Here is a 20,328-nt window from a genome sequence, read left to right as displayed (position 1 = left end):
TTTTTGGGGGTGGAACCTCTTCGCTTCTTCTAGTGCTGCTTTGCGAGCGCTCAACACGCTTTGTGTGTTGGCCAGGGCTACTTCCAGCTTGTGGGATTCCGTGGAGTCCCTTCTGTCTTCTCTCCGGAGGGTGTCTACGCTGATCTGCAACTCCATGTGATGAATGGCCGGGAGCTGGCTGCGTTTATTCTTCGGTCGGCCCTGGATGTTTCTGATGCTCTCGTCCGTACAATGGCAAGTTCAGTAGCTCTCCGTCGCCATGCTTGGCTGAGGGATAGTGTTTTCCCTGAGAATGTGAGGGAACGTCTTGTTGACCTGCCCTTTCATGGGGTGCTTTTGTTTAACACCCTTGCGGATGCTGCCATTCAGCGGCTCCTTGCGCGGCTCCGTCCTCCTCTTCCCCCGTAAACTTGACTTCGGGTCCTTAAATTGCCCCATTTGTGCTGTTGGCTGCTGGTACAGCCCCTTTGGATTTTGTGGTTCTTTGGTTGAGGCCCACCCATATGTGTCCTCATGTTGGGCCTTCGGTGTGTTTTTTGATTGGATGATTGTCAAGCCGTCTGTGGTTCTGTCTGCAGGTCCTTTTTGTTCTGTGTGCTGCGGGATTTTTTCCCCAAGGAGGTGTTCCCATGTTTTAGTGGGACGTATCATACCCTATGTGCGGTACTTGTAGCTATTGCATAGCTCTGTCCTGCGCTGGGAAGGTATGGTCGCCCCTTTTCTGGTTTCCCTGCCTTTCTTGGCATCCTTGTCTGCCGCTGGTGCGGTTTCTTGTCCAGGCGCAGCTACACTGCTCCGGCTTCTGTCATTCTCGGTGTTCCCTACCTCGCTTGACAGTTTGGCATGCTGTCTGCGGTGTCGTGTTGCGGCGTTTCCTCCTTCCTGTCCGGCATTTCGGCCTGGTCCTCTGTTGGGTGTTCCGGGGGGCTGGGTTTCTCCTGGCTTTCCTGTGTTCTGGTTGACGGCTTGGTCCGTCCTCCGTGTCTTCCACTTTTGCTCTTCTGACTAGTCCCATTTCTCTTCATGGGTCGGTGTGTGTCTATTGAACGCTCCTGGGGGGGACGCTAGGTGGCTCACTAGCGAATGGACGCCTTCATGTAGGGCTCCCGCAGTCCGGCGCTATTAATCCGTTAATTTATCCTTTTGGGCGCACACCTGGGAGCCGTCCTCGTAGTCGCAGGTCCAGATAGATGTCGAGAGTGACTGGTCCGGCGTAGAGAGCTCTGGCTGCTGGGAGACCGACGTGAGACCGACTGCAAGTTGCGGCGGGTGCGACGCTGGAGGCTGCCGTGCTGAAGTTCCGGATCGAGCCAGAAGGCGAGGCCGGGGCTGGTGACGAGGCGCAAGGCCGCGGACGGCCGAGACGATCCGGGAGGTCCCACTGGGCTTGTGGTGATCTGGCTGGCTGTGAGAAGCGGTTCGGACGGCGACTGGTGAGAGTGCGTGGGGGCTGCTCCTCTTCCCCCCCCCCCCCCGGTCCCCCGAAGTGATTGCGGGGCCTGCGTGCCCGAGGCCGCTATCGCACCGGCTGGTGAAGGTGCGGGGCCCTTGGGGCACGACCATTGGTGATTACAGCGGCAGCGGAGGTGTCGATCTCTTCCCTCCCCCCCCCTACCCCCCCCCCCCCCCCCTCCGGTGGGCCGAGCGCAGCGGAGGCAGTGCCAGCTTCGCGGTAGGCCTGGTGGGGTGCGGCGGGCTCTTGGCGCGGACCGCGCCGGGAGCGATCTCATCGGAGTTGGTGTGCTGACCCCCCCCCGGGCCTGAGGTTTGCAGTTTGGGCCCGGCTTGAGCCCCTTTGCCCGCATGGAGATGTAGTTTGGCCGCGTATGACTTGAGTGGCAGCAGTGACACTGGTGCAGTAGCGAGGGCGCATCACTCGTGGCCTGGGTGCGATAGTGCCTGCCAGCGCTGAGCGACGAGCACGGGAATCCCCCCTGGACATTTGGAGCGTTGCATGACATAGCCGCACGGGATCGTAGGGAGAAGGTGTGGGGCCCGCACTGGTGGTGTTGGAGAGCTCTGCCCTGGCATAGAGATGGGCAAGACGGACACTAGACAACCCAAGCTGTCGTTTGCGGCTCATAAGAAAGTGATACCGCCTGGGGAGCAGTCGAGCCCTCCGGATGGGGCGGCTGAAGCATCGGGGGGTGCTGCGGATGCGGCAACGAGTATACAGGCAGTGCTGTGTGAGGTGCGCCAAGGGTTCGCGACAATCGCGGACAAGGTGGATCGCCTTTCGTCGCGTATGGATGCGGTAGTGCACAAGTTAGATGCCCACGAGGGTCGCTTGAAAGAAGCGGAGTAGCGCATATCGGACTCAGAGGATGTGGTGACCCAACACTCGTCGCAGTTATCTAGAATGGACAATCTCCTACGTGTCATTGCCGCTAAGAATGAAGATTTGGAAGCGAGGAGTAGGCGGAATAATGTACGCATCGTGGGTATTCCGGAAACTACCAATGTGGGCAAAATGGAGGAGTATGTTGAGAAGATGTTGGCGGCGGCGATCGGCTCGGAGGTTTTTTCTACACAATTTATCGTGGAGCGGGCGCATCGTGCACTGGGTCCCAGACCGAAGCCGGGGGCAACGCCTCGGCCGATCATAGCCCGGCTGCTGAATTACCGGGACCGCGATGCGGCCCTGCGAGCGGCACGCAGTACGAGATCGCGGTCGTATGAGGGCAACTCCTTCACATTGTATCCGGACTTCACCCCGCTTGTCCAGGAGGAGCGTCGGAAATTCCTTGCAGTTAAGACTAAATTGCGCAACTTGCAAATAGACTACGCACTGCTCTACCCTGCTCGATTGCGGGTCACGTACCAGGGGAGGCAGAAATTCTTCACCAATCCACAGCAGGTGGAGGATTTTCTCAAGCAGCACAAACTGAATAGGCGGCTGGAGGTGGGAGCGGACGATGATCTGGCCCCTAGTCAAGAGCGGCTGGATGATGTGGACCCGTGAGTGAGCGGTACTGTCTCTGTATCTCGACTCCTGGGTGAGTTCAGAGGGGGGCTTATGGGCTGTGATTGGACCTTATTTCAGATGGACATTGCCCTGGACTCCGGGTGGGGGTGGGGGGGTATCCTGCTGGACGATTGTTGCCAGGGCCCCTCTGGCATGGGATTCCTCCTGGCCTGCGCAGCAGGACTGTATTGTTGCAATTGGCTTATGGACATCATTGGAGGTGGACGGTACTCCTCAGGTTGCCGTAGATTATAGCGCCGGACACCCCCCTCCTGGTTGCCGGGCTGGGCTACACGTGTTGTGGTTCGGGCGGGCTTACATGGAGGGGGTCATAGTGGTGCTGCCTAGAGATGTTACTCGATCGGAATTACCCTAGCATACGTTTATGGGGTTGAGGGCTGTTTTAGTCCTAGTTGTTGGGATGTGTATGGGAGGGATGGGGCGGGAACGCTGCTGGCAGGTTGGGGTTTGCTTCAGTGGGAGGGGGGTGGGTACACGGGTAGTTGTGGATGTGTGTATGATTGGGGTTCGCAGATTGAGAGGAATGCAACCAAAATGTACGGAGTGGGTCGGCTGGGGAGTAGACGAGGGATTGCAGGGTACGGAGCTGATGCTGCGGGGGTTCTTGCGGCCGCAGTGGATGTATGTAGCCGGGGGTATGGCTGGGGTGGCCGCTCCTCTGGGAGACCGTTGAGGCTGGGAGGAGGCTGCGTGTTGAGTCATGGGTGGCTGGCTGGAGATGGCTGAACGGGGTCGTATCTCTAGAGTAACGGTTTTGTCCTGGAATGTCCGAGGGCTGAATGATGCGAGGAAATGTCAGAGGGTGGTGGCCTATTTGGATCAACATCAGGTGCAGATTGCCCTGCTGCAGGAGACACATCTCAGCCCCCGGGCCAATTATACCTTTGCGAGTAGATGGGCGGCTGTGCGCTGTTTCTCCTCATACTCTGGATATGCCAGAGGTACGGCGATTCTGGTTAAAAAAAATGGTGCCGTTTGTACGGTTGGGTGAACGTGTGGATGATGAGGGTAGATTTGTAATGGTGTGGGGCTGATTGGGTACTGATACTGTTACTATTGTCAACTGCTATGGGCCTAATGTGGACACACCTGAGTTTTACACCAAACTGTGGGGCGAGATACTGAATGTAGGGTCCATGCATCTCATATGGGGTGGAGATTTCAATTTCACATTGATGCCGGGGCTCGATAGATCGGATGGTAGCCCCCAATATAACAGAAAAGCGGGAGAAGCGGTGGAGGGTATAATGAGGGAGGGCGAACTAATAGACAGTTGGAGGTTTGCGCATGCTGGGGTTCGGGAGGGGACGCATTTCACGGTGTATGCCAACACTTGGGCTAGACTTGACTACTGCCTACTATCCCGAGGACTGGCGGTTGACCTGGGCAGGGTGACCCATTTGCCACGGTCCTACTCGGACCATTGTCCAGTGCTGGTGCAGGTGGCCATCCCGGGATACGGCGGTGCAGCGTCGCGGTGGCGCTTGCAACCCACGGCACTGTTGGATCCAGTGTTCCAGGCAGAATTGGGGGAGGAGATCGCGGACTTTTTTCCACGCAATAAAGGGTCTGTGGCTAGTGTTGAGACCATCTGGGAGGCATTTAAGGTTACGGTCCGTGGCTTTTGCATATCTAAGAGCTTTGGAGTATTACGGGCCCTACGAGGCACGCTCACCAGGCTAGAGGCTGAACTTAAGAAGCTGGAGACTTCCATGGCCCGAGAGCCGATGGGTCCACTCCACAAGGAATTCAGGGAGACGCTGTCGCAATATGAGCGAGAGGCGGAGAGAGAGGCCCGCTTCAGGGGGAAACATTGGCAGGCCCGACGTTATTGTGAAGGGGAGAGACCTGGGCGGGCATTAGCGGGCATCACCAGGCAGTCACGGGGCGCCTCACACATCTTAGAGATACGCACGCAGGACGGAGCTCTACATCGTGACACACCGGGGATCTTACGACGGTTTACTGAGCATTACGAAGGACTGTACACTGCCCGCAATGTGGGTGATGTCCAGTTTGGGAACTTCTTAGACGACGTGGCGTTATGCTGGCTGAGTGACGAACACAGGGAATTTCTGGGGGCCCCGTTTGAGCTGGATGAGATACGGGAAGCGATTATGTCCTTAGGTAATGGTAAGGCACCTGGTCTGGATGGCTTGCCAGCGGAATTTTATAAAAGCTATATTGACATAATGGCTCCGGTATTACGGGAGGTGTATGAGGACTCTCTAGAAGCAGGCGTTTTGCCGGGTTCGATGAGAGAGGTGGTGATTACCTCCCTGTTGAAACCGAATAAGGCTGCGGAGGACTGTGATTCCTATAGACCGCTCTCCCTGATCAATTGCGATGCCAAGATTTTGGCGAAGGTGCTCGCCACGCGGCTCTCACTATTGATGACTAAAATTGCCCTCCCAGACCAGGCAGGGTTTGTCCCGGGTAGATCTACCGCTAGTAATCTGCGTACGCTTTTCTCATTGATTCAAACGATCGCGCCGGAACTGCCTGTCTCGGCAATCTTCCTGGACGCCACTAAGGCGTTCGACTCAGTTGAGTGGAATTACTTGTTCGCTATACTGTTCCGGATGGGTTTTCCCAAAATCTTTGTCGCTTGGATAAAATTGCTTTATACCGGCCCTGCGGCTCGAGTATTGATCAATGGGGAGCTGTCGAAGCCGATACTGTTAACTAGGGGTACCAGACAAGGGTGCCCGCTATCCCCGCTGTTGTTCGCCATAGCAATTGAACCTCTGGCATGTCGTATCCGCCAACTCCACAAGCAAAGTGCCTTCCGATGTTGTCAACGGCAGATAGATGTGTCTTTATATGCGGATGACATAACGCTCTATGTGGTGGATCCGCAGAATACCTGTTGGAGTGGTGTGACTCTGATCTCCGATACCTGGGGGTACGAGTCTCGACGAACCGGGAGGAGACTTTACGTCTGAATTATGGTATGGCCATAGATAATCTGGCGGACGATGTTTCGCGCTGGATCTCGTTGCCGTTGACGATGGCCGGCAGGGCCTCATTGATAAAAATGGTAGTGCTGCCTCGCTTTCTCTATTTTTTCCAAAACATTCCATATTACCCAGGTGCCTTCTTCTTCCGAACGCTGCGCTCTGAGATGCTGCGATTGTTCTGGGCTGGTAAGCAGCCCAGACTGGCCTGGTCGACTATTACTCTGCCATACAGCAAAGGGGGATTTGACGTGCCCGACTTTCAGGTATACTATATAAGCGCAGGCGCACTTTGCATATCATTGGTTTGCCCCTACACCCTACATGCCGCAACTGGCGGTTGAGGACTGGCTGGCGCGGCCGCTGCCGCTACAGGGCCTCATCCATGGTCCCGTCACTGCGATCGAAACACCGCTCACCACCGTGACATGCACGATTGATGCTTGGCAGCGCTTAATGCGCAGGCTATCGGCCAGTCTACTATATGCCCTGCCGTTGGTTTATCATCCGGGCCTCTCTCTGTTGCAGGAAGGCGGGTTTCGGGTGTTATGCGCTAAGATCAAGGTCAGCTGTTGGGGGGATCTCTTTGAGAATGGTCAGTTCAAGACGAAGGAACAATTAGCCTAATCCACTGGAGGTCTTCTATTATCTCCGGCTGCGGCAGGGGATGCGACTGGTAATACCGCACTATCCGGAGGAACCCGAAGTGGTGAATCCGTTGCAGATTTTGCTCGCGTCTACGGACGGCCGGCACTTGGTTTCACAGTTATATTGCAGTATTCGCAGGGGTGGTGGAGACGTCGGCGGCAAAGCGCTTCATGGCTGGACTGTTGAGTTGGGTAGGGACATTACGGAGGCGCAGTGGGCGTATTGCTGTGAGCTTACCTCCCAGATATCCTCCAGCTGCAGATTGCGTATTATCCATTATAAGTTTCTACAGCGATGGTATTACACTCCTGTTAGGAAGCTTCGATTTCGTTTGTCGGACTCTGATCGCTGTGAGAGGTGCCGGTCGGAGGGAGCTGATTTTCTTCATCTGGCTTGGTTGTGTACGGGGGTAGCTGACTATTGGTTACAAGTCCATGCTGCAATTACGGCCATGGTGGGAGCTGTGGTTAAGCTTGACCCGCTTGTGATGTTGCTGGGGTATACGGCATCAGTGCCTAAAGCACACCGTAAATTTGTAAATATTGTGTTGCTACTCGCGAAACGGCAGGTTGCATGTAGGTGGGGCAGGGGTCGTGCACCTAAGTTCAAGGAGTGGCTGGATGATGTGCTGTACTGCCAGGATCAGAATGTGATATATGCCGAAACGCAACCTTTGAAGAGCAGGGCCAAAGACATCTGGGATCCGTTTAAAGCATATCTAGCAGCCCAGACTAGCTCCGCTGAGGGGGACGGTTAGGTGCCGGGGAATGTCGGGCGGATGGTTGGTGTATCCGATTTGGGGGGGCTTACTGTAGCGTGGACGTGTGGGAGACAAGAAGAATGGGGATATAAGTGGCGGGGAAGATTGCTTGCTTGCGCAGAGTGATTAGTGCTTGGATGACCCTAAACAGCCTACGTGGCTGGGCTATGCCCCCCTGGCTGGGATGTGTGGATGGTATTTGACTCTGGTGGGCTTCCTAGATGCTCCCTCATGTTATCCCTTGATGCTGAACTGTTTTCCGAACCATTTATGCTCAGCGGGGTATGTATACCAGTGCCGCCGGACCCCCGGGTTGTCGGCTAATTGGCTGTGTACACGAGGTTTGAACTCTTAATACAGTGTCTCCTGGAGCCGGCCGGAAAGGTTGTAGGCGAATGGTTGTATGGTTGCTGAAAGTTGCAATAAAGGTTTTTGAAACTTAAAAAAAAAAAAAAAAAAAAAACGCTCCTCCTTTGGGTGCTTGTTCTGCATTTTCCTGTCCTCTGCCTGCGCCTGGCTTGTTCTAGGTGCACTGCTCCATGGTGCTGTCCGCTGCCGGCTGTGCACGCCTGCTTGTGCTGGTCCACCTCCGTGGCCCTTGTGGCGCTCTCTTGTGCCCCTGCCTCTTGTTCTGCTGGGGCTTTGCGCACCTGTGCCTTTCTTCTTATGCCTGCGTTCCTTGGCTGTGGAGCCGTTCCTGCCTTGCCTGCTTCCTTGTGGCTGATGCCTGTTCGGCTGTCTTCTGTCGCTGTGTATTTTCCTACGGCGGGCTCTGCCTGCTGTTCTACCTCCTCTCCCTGGAGTTGGGGTTGTTCTTTCCTCCTGGGTGCTCCTATGCGGCTGTCTGTTCCTACGAGGGTTTGTGGCCGTAATACTTTGAACGGACTTGGGGTCTCCTGGTCTTCCCTTCGCCTTGCTGGGGCCCTGTGTTTCTTCCTGCTGGGGAGGTTCTCTCGCATGCCCTCCTCCCCTTTGGGTATGGCTTGGGTATCTATTCTACGTTAAGGAATCTGCAGCTAGTAGTCTCTATCAGATGTACAAGTTACTTACCTTCGGTAACGATGTATCTGGTAGAGACGATTCTAGCTGCAGATTCCTTCACGGCCCGCCCTTCCTCCCTGTGGTTTTCTGGACTCGCCTCCCTCCGGGTGGCTTGTCTCCTGTGGGTGTCCGCTTCGCTTCTGCTCGGACAGGATACTTGGTTCTGCTGGATTGTTCCACCCCTTCCCTTATAATACATGGTCGGTTGGTTCCTGTGTGCTTCTGCTTCCCTCCACCCTGCCTTTTCTCCGGTGTAGGGGTCTGCTCTTACTCGTCTACGTTTTAGTTGCTTGGGGTTTCTGCTTCCTTTGCAGTCCTCTAAGTTGTTTTTTTTGTGTTGCCTGTACCGTGGCCTTTCGCTCCTTTCAAGGAATACGGCCCTCCTTGGTGGTGTCGTCTGGGGGTGAATTGCTGTTCCCCCTTTGTTCCGGGCTTGTTGCCCTTCACTGTTGTGGATGGTGGTTGCAGTCTCTCTCTTCTGCTGTGCCCTTTTTCTCATGCTTCTGCCTCCTGGGCGGATGTTGCCTTGCTTGCAACGGTGTTCCTCAGAGCGGTGCTCTGCTCTTTCGCTGCTATGGCTTTCACCGCTATGGTCTTTTGTGCCTTAGTGCTTAGCACTTTTCCAACTGGTGCTGTTCCTCTCCTTTTGTTTCTCTCTTTTCTGTTTCACTGGTTTTTCGCACACTGTTCCCATACTCTCCACAGTTTTGTTTGTGATGGCTCCGCGTTGCGGCACGGGAAAGTTCTCCGAAGAAAACTGATGTCAGCGCGCCGGGGTGGGGCTTATGTGACCTCGCTGACGTCACGCCTGCGGACGACGTCAGGGGGGAGTCGCATGGTACCGCCCCCAGGCACGCAGAGATGCTGGGGCAAAGAAAGTTTTTTGGGTCCAGTCTCACACCTGGGGATAATTCTACGTTAAGGAATCTGCAGCTAGAATCGTCTCTACCAGATACATCGATACCGAAGGTAAGCAACTTGTAGTTTAGTAAAATAGCAGGTAAGTAACTTTTGAGATTACTAGGCTTACACAGATTAGTATACCTAGATACTACTCTGGGACATTTCCTAAAAACAGGTAAGTAAAATCGTTTTTGTTCGATTATGCAATTTTAAAGAATTTCTTTAGTTTCTTAAACTCCACATTTAAAAACTTTTCCCAGAAAAACAGTCAATGTTATCCTATGGGGGAAAATAGTGTTATCGGTTTTGAGGTAAGTATTTGGTAGGGAGAGTTTAGGTTCTGGGGGTAGACTCAGGGGTCCCTCAGGGTCAAGGATGCACTCTAGTTACACCCTCAGCGGCACTAAGACGGCCGGGTGCAGAGTATTGAGACCCAGTGTTATTAAATGGGGGATAGGGGGCCTCCGGTTGGTGGCTGCTGACTAGGAGGCCTCTTGGCTGTGGGAGCAAAGCTCCTGGACTTTAACTCAGGGCAAATGAGGAAACAAATTAGCACCAAAGGTGCACCCTCAGCGGCACCAGGGCGGCCGGGTGCAGAGTGCTGTTTCGACATCGGATGCCCTATTGCTTTCAATGGAGAACCTCCGGTTTGGAAAGACACTGCAGGCTCAGGGACAAAGGTCTTCTCGGTGCGACCACCACTTCGAGCGTTAAGTTGGGAAGTTAGGGGTAGGTTAAGGCACCTTTGGTTTGGGAACACAAGGCCGTGGGGCGTCGGGTGCAGGGGTGCCTTTTGGGGTCGGATCTGGTTACCTGCTCCTGTTCACAGTTAGGGGGGCCTTATGGATTTAGGCTGCAGGTGTCGGCTGGAGGCTTGAGGCAGAGGTCACCGGATCTCGGGTCAGGATCGCTGGGGTGATCTCCTTGTGGTGTTTGCCCACTCGAGCTTGGGCAGTGGACGGCTGGTGCAAGAGTGGGGCAGGTCCGCTGTGTCCAGCCGGAGCCAGAGGTTGCAGATGAACAAATCTGGTGTTCACGGAAGACAAAGTCTTTGTGCTTGAAGGCAAGCAGGTCCTCTGGGGTTTTCAAGGTTGCTGGCTGCAGGACACACTAGGATTTCGCCGGAGCAGGTTTGAGGGGTTACAGGCCCGTAGGGCTTGGTCCACATCAATGGGCGCCTTCCTCTTGTTAGCTGCTGCATGACTGTTTGGTCCTACATCTTCTTCTTGCAGGTTCTTGTCTGAGGAGCAAGGTTCAGGGGTGCCCCTAAATACTAGATTTAGGGGCTTTACAGGTAGGTAAAAGGCAGGGACCAATGGGTCCCTTCCCTGAGGTGGGTATACCCCCTATTATGCCACCCTCCAGTGGGAGGGGGGCATGAGCCTGTCCCTGGTTGGCCGAGTCCCCCCATCTTCAAGATGGCATGGACTGAGCGTTGTGCTTCACCTTGCCTCCCCCACCTGAAGGGTGGAGTTGCCAGAGGTGGGCACACCTCTCTTCCTCACTTGTTTTTCCCGCCGGTTCTCCCGCCCAAAGTGGGGGTCAAACAGTGGGGACTAGTTGCTGAGATCAGCAAGTGGCCTGGGGAAGCTCACAAAGGCGGCAAGCCTTTGAAGCTTCCCCTTAGTGAACCCTGCCCATCCTGGGGAGGAGGCTTGGCACGTCCTCCCAGGATGTGCATCGTTTCAGGCCCCAGAGAGCAGCAGGCTCTCGACCCAGGGGTCCAGAAACATGTCTGGTGGTGGCAGCTGAAAGCCACTCAGCCTGGACACTAGTGGTAGGTTCGTTTTCAGGGGGAATCTCTATGATGCCCTCTGTGTGCATTTTTCATTAAATCCCACACTGGCATCATTGTGGGTTTAATGTGCTGAGACGTTTGGTACCAAACTTTTCAGTTTTCAGTGTAGCCATTATGGTGCTGTGGAGTTCGTAATGCAAAAACAGTTGTTGGACAGAATGCTGAACAATGTCATACATTCACCCCAGTACAGAGATCTGGGCCTAAATCCATCGTTTTTTTGCTCACCATGCCATTCCAGTTTGAACCCAGCCATATGCAAATCCGTCTTGACCCTGTGCTTCATGGGAACAGTCCAGCCCGAACTGCCAAGCCAGGTCCTCCCTGGACTGGAAACAAACATCCTAGGACCGGTTTTGGAGTTTCACCCCTCTTAAGCCAAGGATTGCTTGATTCCAGTGGCATGGAGAGCATGGGACCCACGTCTGGGCATACCCGTCCCACTTGGGGTGACAAATGCAAAAACAGTTGATGGACAGAATGCAGAACAGTGTCATACATTCACCCCAGTACAGAGATCTGGACCTAAATCCATCATAATGACAAACTCCCAGCACCATATACTCTTAACAGCAGCACTACATTTTCAATGTCTATGAATGGACTTAGACACTGTAGGGGTACAGGGCTCATGCACCTGTACCCTCACCACTGGTATAGTGCACCCAGCTAGAGGGGTGATTGATCTATGCCTGGGCAGTGGGTTGTAGGCATGGCACACAGGGATGTGTGCCATGTCGACTCTTCACTTTGTTCTGCACTAAAACATGCTGCCTGCAAAGGCAGTGTGTGAGTGTCAGGGTACAGGACCTCTCAGGGTGGCACAATAAGTGATGCAGCCCTTAGAGGCCTTCTCTGGTCACAGTGCCCTGGGTACCAGTGGTACCATTTACCAGGGGCTGACTTGTGGCCAGAGATGCCAATTGGGTTTAGGCTTCAATGTAGTTTCAGGGAAAGAACATAGGCCCTAGGTACCTGATTAGCAGGAGCCCAGGGCACACTCAGTCAAAGCACATGAGCAATTCAGCAAAAAATGGTGGCAACCATGCAGAAAGAGGGCACTTTCTCACACCCACCCTTCACAGACACCTGTGACCGTTGCAGTTCCTTTACCTTTTCTTATGCACAGACATCTCTTTACTGACACTTACACTCCATTTTCACCCGCCTGTTGGAAAACTAACAATGGAGTCGATGCCCATGCCTATTATCACCAAGAGGAGGAGTCACTTTAGATCGTGTTGCGAAAGACCTCTCCGTAGAAAAACAACTTGCACATATCTGGAGCCAACACTAGATGGCAGGAGTATGCAAAGCATGTGAATCTACACCACTACATGCCAAACACGGATGCTTACTGGTTAAGTAACCATATTCTTTTTAGATTAAGTGCTCTCCTTTATGTGCCATTAACTTACCTCTGTATGGTGCCCAGGGGGATGCATTTAGGTTCAGCTTTTCGAATGGCCTTCTGTACTTTTTCTCACCCATTCGTATTGTGACAAAAGTCCTGCGGAAGATTCTGGTGGATCAAACATAGCTGATCGCAACCGCCCTAGACTGGACAAGGCAGTCAGCACTTGTCCACCTCTCTCTTTTCCTTTACAGGGCAGCCCCCCTCTTGCAGCAGAATGGCCATGTCCTGTGTAAAGCACACTATAAGCGGTGAAGGTATCCTGGCATTTCATGTATCTCCCTTCTCAGCCATTGTTGTTTTCCTCACCTTTAGTTGCATGTTTTCTGAAAGGTTGGCTTTACTTATTTCCTCCTGCTTTATGCATTGTTCTCAAGCGGGATTTAAATCTTGTGTTTACTTTCTTAATGGTTTCTCCTTTTGAGCCAATGCAGAATTGTCCAGTTAGACTTTCTACTTTGAAGACAGTGTTCTTAGTTACAGTGACTTTTGCATTATTGTTTGGGAAATTAAACCCCCTCAGTTTCTCCACCAATCACAGATTTCTACCTGTACTAGTTGTTCCTCATGCACTTGGATCCTTCTTGCTCAATATGACCTAGTCTATTACTCTTCCAGTGTTATTCCCCTGCCCTCAACTCACAAAAGGAGAAGGACTGACTGTAACCCAGACTTTCAGTTTCCTACCATATTTACCGGTCTCTACAGAACTTAGTAGGTATGAACATCTTTGTTTGGCTTTTCCAGACAAAGAAAGGCGAGGTTGTGACTAAAGTCACAATTTCTGGGTGGGTAATCCTATGTACGGACATTAGCTACACATTGTCATGAAATATTCTTTGCAGGATTTTCTAGTGCTCTCCACTAGGGCCATTGCTGCTTCTATGGCACGGTACTTTGCTAAGCATTAGTACTTCACAGCTCAAGCATGCAGTGATGGATACTTTGCCAGCATTGTGCTGCATGAATCCTTTGGTTAATCAGCACTACTCTTTGCCACCTCTTGCACAATTTTGTTTTGGGGCGCCTTTTTAAGGTGAAGAATCTGCAGCAAGAGGTAGTCATTAAAAGAAAAGGCTAATTACCTTGGGTAAGAATATGTTCGAGGCATATGACCTGCAGATTGTATACTTTTGCATAGATCGCCATCTGGTGTTGTGCTCGGATGTTTGCAGTTTGTTTTTGTCATGGAAAAAGTCTTTGTAGTCACGAGGTAGGCGACTCCTCCCTAGGACGATACTGCACATGGGCATCGACTCCATCCTTAGATTGTTTTTTTCCGCCATCGGGTTTGGATGTACATTGCTGCGTTCCGCGTTGATATCTGTTTCGAATATCCCTTCGATGCTCTATCCTCTCCTCTCAACAGTATTATTTAGATCACGTTTCCTTTTTGACACGCATCCTTGAAAAAGCAAACTTCTCGACCTTCGTCTTCGACGCGGGCCGCTGGGCCTCGCCGCACCGACCATGCCTGTAGTCAATGGAAAGGACTCCTTTCAAGAAATGCCCCAGTTCCCATACGCAGACTTGCACCAGGTTTTCAATCTCTGCCTCTCCCCGGAGCACGAAGAGAATAACTGCCAGGCCTGTGCATCGTTCAGGTCGAAGAAAACCCTTTGTGATCGTCTGGTTCGACGTCACGAAATGTCTGGCGAAAGCAGCTCGATTCGGGACGTCTTCGGAACAGATTCCAATCTCCAGCCGGATCAATCTGGTGACGAAGATGTCTCCGTATCAGAGGCTGACGACTCCGACGCTGAAGAGGAGACTGTCACCCCCGCTCCGCAGTCCGTGAGTGCCGAAACCCCTTTCCTGAAAATTAAACCGAAGGCCCCGGAAACACTCTTGCCTTCCGGCTCGGGTCGACACTGGCAAAGAATTTCAGATGCCCATCCTTGGGCCCGGCTATGAAACTGAAGCATAAGCCTTCCGACTCGAACTCGAGTCTACCACACTCCGGCGCCGGAAAGTCCTCCTCGGCACCGAAACCACACGGCAAAGACTCTTCGCCCACGCCGAAGACAGCCTCGACGTTGAAGACCTCGGCGTCGAAGCATACCAAAGATGGACATTCGGATCCAAAGAAACCTTCAGAGCCGAAAAAGGGTTCCGACTCCAAAAAATCATCGGAGCCGAAAACCCATAAAGAGTCTAAAACCCCAGGGAAAGACTTAGACACCGTCCAAACAAGGCTCGGACCCGAAATCTTCTGCACCGACCAAAGACATTTTGCCCACACAGTAGCATCACAAAAGGCAACTGATGTTGTCTGTTTCTCTCTTATGGATATGCAGACTGTCAAATTTAGCGAAGGTGGGTGAAAGAATAAATCCAAGGGATCCCAGAAAGCGGATAGGATGGTAGGGTATCCAAAGATATTGGAGAACACGCCTTACTCACTTACCGTGACATGCTTCATCATTGGCGTCTTTCCACACCCAGGTAAGATGGTACTGCCTGAGCGGACTCAACCAAAGGTGTTATGGGAGTTCTTATATAAAATATTGACTGGTCATGCAGGGAACGAGATGGGTGATATTAAAAATACCTACAGGAATACCCAAACCATACGTTTATTCGTAGGGTACCTGGGGTATGAGATAACATTGTGAAATCAATCGGGTTTGTTTTTAACTCAGTTGGTTAAGTTGTACCCTCTTTAAAGTACCAACATGTTTCGGCCTTCAACGTGAGCCCTTACGGGTCTGGGGCCTTCTTCAGACCTGGAATATCTACTCCTGGGTATCCCTGCTCTATGTTCAGCATGCTTTTCATGCAAAATGAGGCTTAATGCACTCACCTGTGTATCCTATGTTCCAGTAGTATTGCTAAAAGGAAAGGAGACAAAAAAGGAAAGGAGGAACTGTTTGGACATTTCTCCTGGATTAACTGTAAATAGGGTACTATCACCATGTCTTTCTCTGTATATTCGATTGTAGTATTCTATGATTAATTATAGCCTGTATTCTTTAATTCTATCTGTGCAGCTACCCGAGTGCTATTTCTGTGGAATAGTGATCTCTGTATCTATATTTGGAGGTTTAAAACAGGGTGTTTTTTGACACTGAACCAATTTATTCGTGACCCACAATGCTTGTATAGAGCCACCATTTGTAGACGTTTCTTTCTTAACACCAAATGCATGCCCTGTGGTGGAAGGACATACAACTAATGTCCTAGTATCTTTGGTGTTATCGCATGCATGCTAGTGGAAGCGCGTTTTTTTTTTTTTTCATGCTTACCTAATGAAAGTTGCTAATTTGCACCATGCGGGTCGGTGGGATGTGGTGCCGTCTTGTAGTCGCACACTGTGAAAAAAATTATAGAAAACATCTCACATAGTGTGGCTAAGCGGTGGTGCTTATTTCTCATATCCTGGAACCCCGGCTTGTTTTCCCCAAAACGTATATCCTCTACGAGGCTTACAATGTCAGTGGTTTATATTACTTGTTTTTGTTGTCATTACACTCTTGCGTTCGTGTTCCAAATGTCACTCCTTCTCATTATGAAAAACTAAGAAAACATTGGGACATGTTTTTCTCCCGTTCGGTCACCTGTGTGCCGAGGTCTTGCGCTCAAATAATAAGGCTTCTTTCGTTTTGCATTTGTTCATGATTGTCAAAGTGTTCCCTTGTTGTTAAATGCCTCACAGTTTTCATGCACACTGTTCTGGTGCCATGCTGTTAAAACTCTATTGTAAATGGCCAATACATTCTCATGCTGCCACTCCTTTGTGTTCCAACATGCCGCACTTAACAATCATTTATTTATTCACCAGGCACTCATTTGAACCTTTTCATTATTTTATTTCTTTCTTGTTGCGGTGTGCTGCTCCCTCTAAGTGTTTTGTCTAGGAACACTCTCTAATGAAACATAAATCCAGGAGAAAGTGATACCTCTCACTTCCAAGTAGAGGTGCGCACAGATTATACTTGGACCTGTTCTGGTCTTATTCACATTTAATCTGTTAGATAAAAGATTCCATTCACTTCAATTCAATTTTTCTTTCATTTCTTTTATTACGCTTCAGTTTTTCATATTTTCTCATATCCTTAGTACAGAAACATATTCATCCTCAGTAAAGAAACATATTCATTTTTATCTTCACACAACCCAATGCATTTCGGGTCAACACTTAACAATCACACAACTTACTTTGTCAACGATCGGTCACCGCTGAGTGTCGGATTCAGCGACGCGGGGTTCTAAATACCTGTTGGTCTTTTCGTCAGGCGTCACTGGTCTCTGCGGGCGCCCCGGGTAGCCTCTCTTGATTGGAGGTTAGGTCCGGTCATTACATTGGGCGTCAATGTTCCCTGCCGGCGCCCCGGAAGAGCATTACCTACTGAGAAATGTAGTCTATTCTCATGTAATCCACCCCTGTTTTTCACGGAGTTCTTTGTTTATTCATTTGTATGTAATGCTTTCATTTGCAGACTAATGTTCTTTTTACCCAATGGTTCCGAAATTCATTGCATTTCGCACATTATTTACATAAGACTATTTTGGGGTATTTGGTGTTTAGTCTAATCCACCCCTTGTACAGTTTTATGTGCATCTATGGAAACAAAGTTTTATCAGGATGTCAACTCCAGGCGTCCAGCTGTATGACGGTCTGGTAAAAACCAAACCATCGGGATCTATACAGTCTGGCTTTACAAAATCTATTATAATTCCCTTTTCTACTGAGATGTGTATGGAATCGTTAAAAAAGATTATACACATTATATTCCCCACCATGGATAGGTGTTACTTTTTGGTCAATAGTAATGGGGTCTGGTGGTCTTTCAGTATTAAGTCCATTCATGTTTTTTTTTTCTTTTTTTATTTACCACACCTCCTACACTCAGTTATAGGTTTCTTGTCATTGTCATTGTTTTTTCTTTGTTTACTTCAGCCTGTAAATGTAAAAAGGATTACATTAGCATTGTCCATGGGATTTCCTCATTTAACCCATGTACTGAACTGGACAGGCGGTATATCCATTGTTCTGGTTTTAAAATTTATTTTTCGCTACATGTGTTCGGCATTTTTTCGATCACTGACCATGTCAAATCATTCTCATGATGCCCTGTTGTTTGAAAATGTTGCATCATTTTTGCCCACATAGTCTACACCTGCTATTCCTGACTCAAAACAAAAGACTTTGTTTATTGATCCGAACACAGGCAAACTAGGCACCAAGCCTACAAAAAAGAGGAAACTGGACACTTCTGAGGAACCTCCAATACCTCCCAAGAGACAGGACATGGGCAATAACACTTCCCCACCTCCTTCTCCTTCTCCGGTTAACACACTGCCATTGATTTCTCCACCACACTCCCCACACCCTATATGTTCACCTCAGACACCAGATACTGACGATAACATGGGTGGGGCTCCAGATCCACTACGGGATGATAATGATGATTCACATACCATCCCACATGACACAGACCTGTGGCACGACTACAATACAGACGCCGACCCACATAATGACCCGGATTTCTATCCATGTAAGCCGTCGCCACCAGATGACAACACTGGGTTCGCACAACTAATCAACTGGGCTGCCCAGTACCATGGGGTCTCCTTGCATTGTGCCCCATTAGAGGAATTTGTTTGCTGGAAACTTTCGCACCCTGGCAAAAATCAGCAAGCACACTGGCCATGTTAAAAGGCATTGTTAAAACATGCACCAGAAGTTTTTAAGGACCTAGTCAGGGCTAGGGTTCTCAATCCCAGGGTGGATAAAAAATGCAATTCAGCTCCTAATGACCCAATTTATATTAAAGGTCAAATTCCCTTGGATTCCCTTGTGGTCACTAATGGACGCAAGCGGGCAAACTCACAGGTTACAGGCAGCACCCCGCCCCCACCCCCCGATAGGGAATCCAAATTAATTGACGCATCAGGGAAACTCGTTGCGTCACAGGTTGCAAACCATTGGCGGATTGCCAATGCACAAGCTTTATTGGCCAGCTACGACAAGGCTCACTACGACAAGCTTGAAAAGATGATGGAACACCTTCCTGACCAGTATTAACAAAAGGCCAACGACCTTATCCAAGAGGGAAAATTGAGTACAAACACCTCAATTAAATGTGCGTTGGATGAGGCAGATACCGCATCTCGCGCAATTAACACTAGTGTCTTCTGCGCAGACACGTCTGGCTCCGGGTTTCTGGATTCGAGCAGGAGGTTCAAACTGCTATTTTAAATCAGCTGTTTGATCAGGAACATCTTTTCGGGCGTACAGTTGACTCATCCCTAGAAAAGATGAAGAAGGATACAGAGACTAAGTCTGTGGGGGGCGTTACAGCTCCCTTACCCTAGAGGCTCCTTTCGCCGCTCTTTCTACAGAGCCGGCTCAAAAACCATGGGTTCAGAACAGCCCTCTTCCTCTTACAAGAGCCCCACTCAAACATCCTCCAAAGGATACTTTCGTGGAGGATACAGAGGCAACAATAATAAAGGCAGAGGTCGCGGCAACAATAGCCGCACCTCCCCTACCACTTAACAGTGACTTCCTCCACTTCCCCCGATCATCCCACTCCTGTCGGGGGACATCTATCACCGTTCTTACCTGTCTGGAATTCCATCACAACAGACAAGTGGGTAAGACAAATTATCCAGTATGGTTATTGCCTGGAACTCACTTCCACCCCCACAAACATTCCTTCCCGACAGCGTTTGATGTCCTTAGAAGATCTCACACTTCTCAAACAGGAGGTTCTCTGTCAATTACAAAAACATGCAATAGAACCAGTCCCCTTGCCTCATCAAGGCACAGGGGTTTACTCTCTCTACTTCCTTATTCCCAAAAAGGAGGGCTCTCTCAGGCCCATACTGGACCACAGACCGCTTAACTTCTACATTCAGTCAGACCACTTCCACAGGTGCCCCCGCTAATTCAACAGGGAGACATTCTCTCCACTCTGGATCTCAAGGATGTCTAGTTCCATATTCCCATTCACCCAGCTCACAGGAAATATCTTAGTTATGTGGTAGATGGTCAACACTACCAATTCAAAGTCCTCCCGTTCGGGGTCACTACAACACCCAGAGTCTTCACCAAGTGCCTCGCAGTAGTTGCAGCCCACTTAAGGAGACAGCACATTCATGTCTTCCCTTATCTGGGCGACTGGCTCTTAAAAGCCAAATCACACAGTGTGAGAAAGTGGCTCTGTATATACTGTTCCTTAATAGGTACAGGGTGTACAGAGTCCACAGACCCCAAGGGTTTAACAGAGGTTAAAGTTAGATATAACCTTACTCTCCAAAGTGGTAGCCTGGTCGAGCAGTAAGGCAGTATCAGAGGACGTGTAAAGCATTTGTTGTACACACCCAGTCAGCAAATAGTTCCACACACTCAATGACTGAACTCTAGGCCAATGATTTGTTTAAAAAAAATAAATGCTTATTTTATTTTAGAACAAACACTTGGAATTAAAATATATTTTCTCGACAGGAGATGTTTCATAAAAATACTTTTGTATATGCAATTGACTTTTTAGTAAACAGTTACAAATAGTTGCAGTAGGCAACTCTATTTCTAAACACAATACATTGAGACCAATGATAAATTCAGATTATATGCAACAGATTACTTTGTAGATTACTTTTGTAATTCCAGGCTTGGATCCTAGATCCAGTCCTGGGTCAGTTCTCAGAATCAGCTGTTGAAAGTCGACTTTGGTACTGTAATGATTTTTAACTAATATTTAGCTATTTCAAAAGTGAGCACTTTTATTTCAGAGCAAACAATGATTCCCTATGGAAGGAAATGTAGGTTACAGGTACAGTAGGTTATCGTTACTTTTGTAATCCAGTACTGGG

General features: G+C 50.2%; 1 protein-coding gene across 15 annotated transcripts in view; it reads left to right on the top strand.

Moving 5' to 3' along the window:
• The window catches only part of MYCBP2 (MYC binding protein 2), a 1,771,217-nt gene that overhangs the window by 509,217 nt on the left and 1,241,672 nt on the right, over positions 1-20,328 (top strand). The window lies entirely within an intron of this gene.

This window comes from Triturus cristatus, chromosome 8 (assembly GCF_964204655.1).
Source record: "Triturus cristatus chromosome 8, aTriCri1.1, whole genome shotgun sequence".
Lineage (NCBI taxonomy): Eukaryota > Metazoa > Chordata > Amphibia > Caudata > Salamandridae > Triturus > Triturus cristatus.
This window is presented reverse-complemented; position numbering and strand designations above follow the sequence as displayed.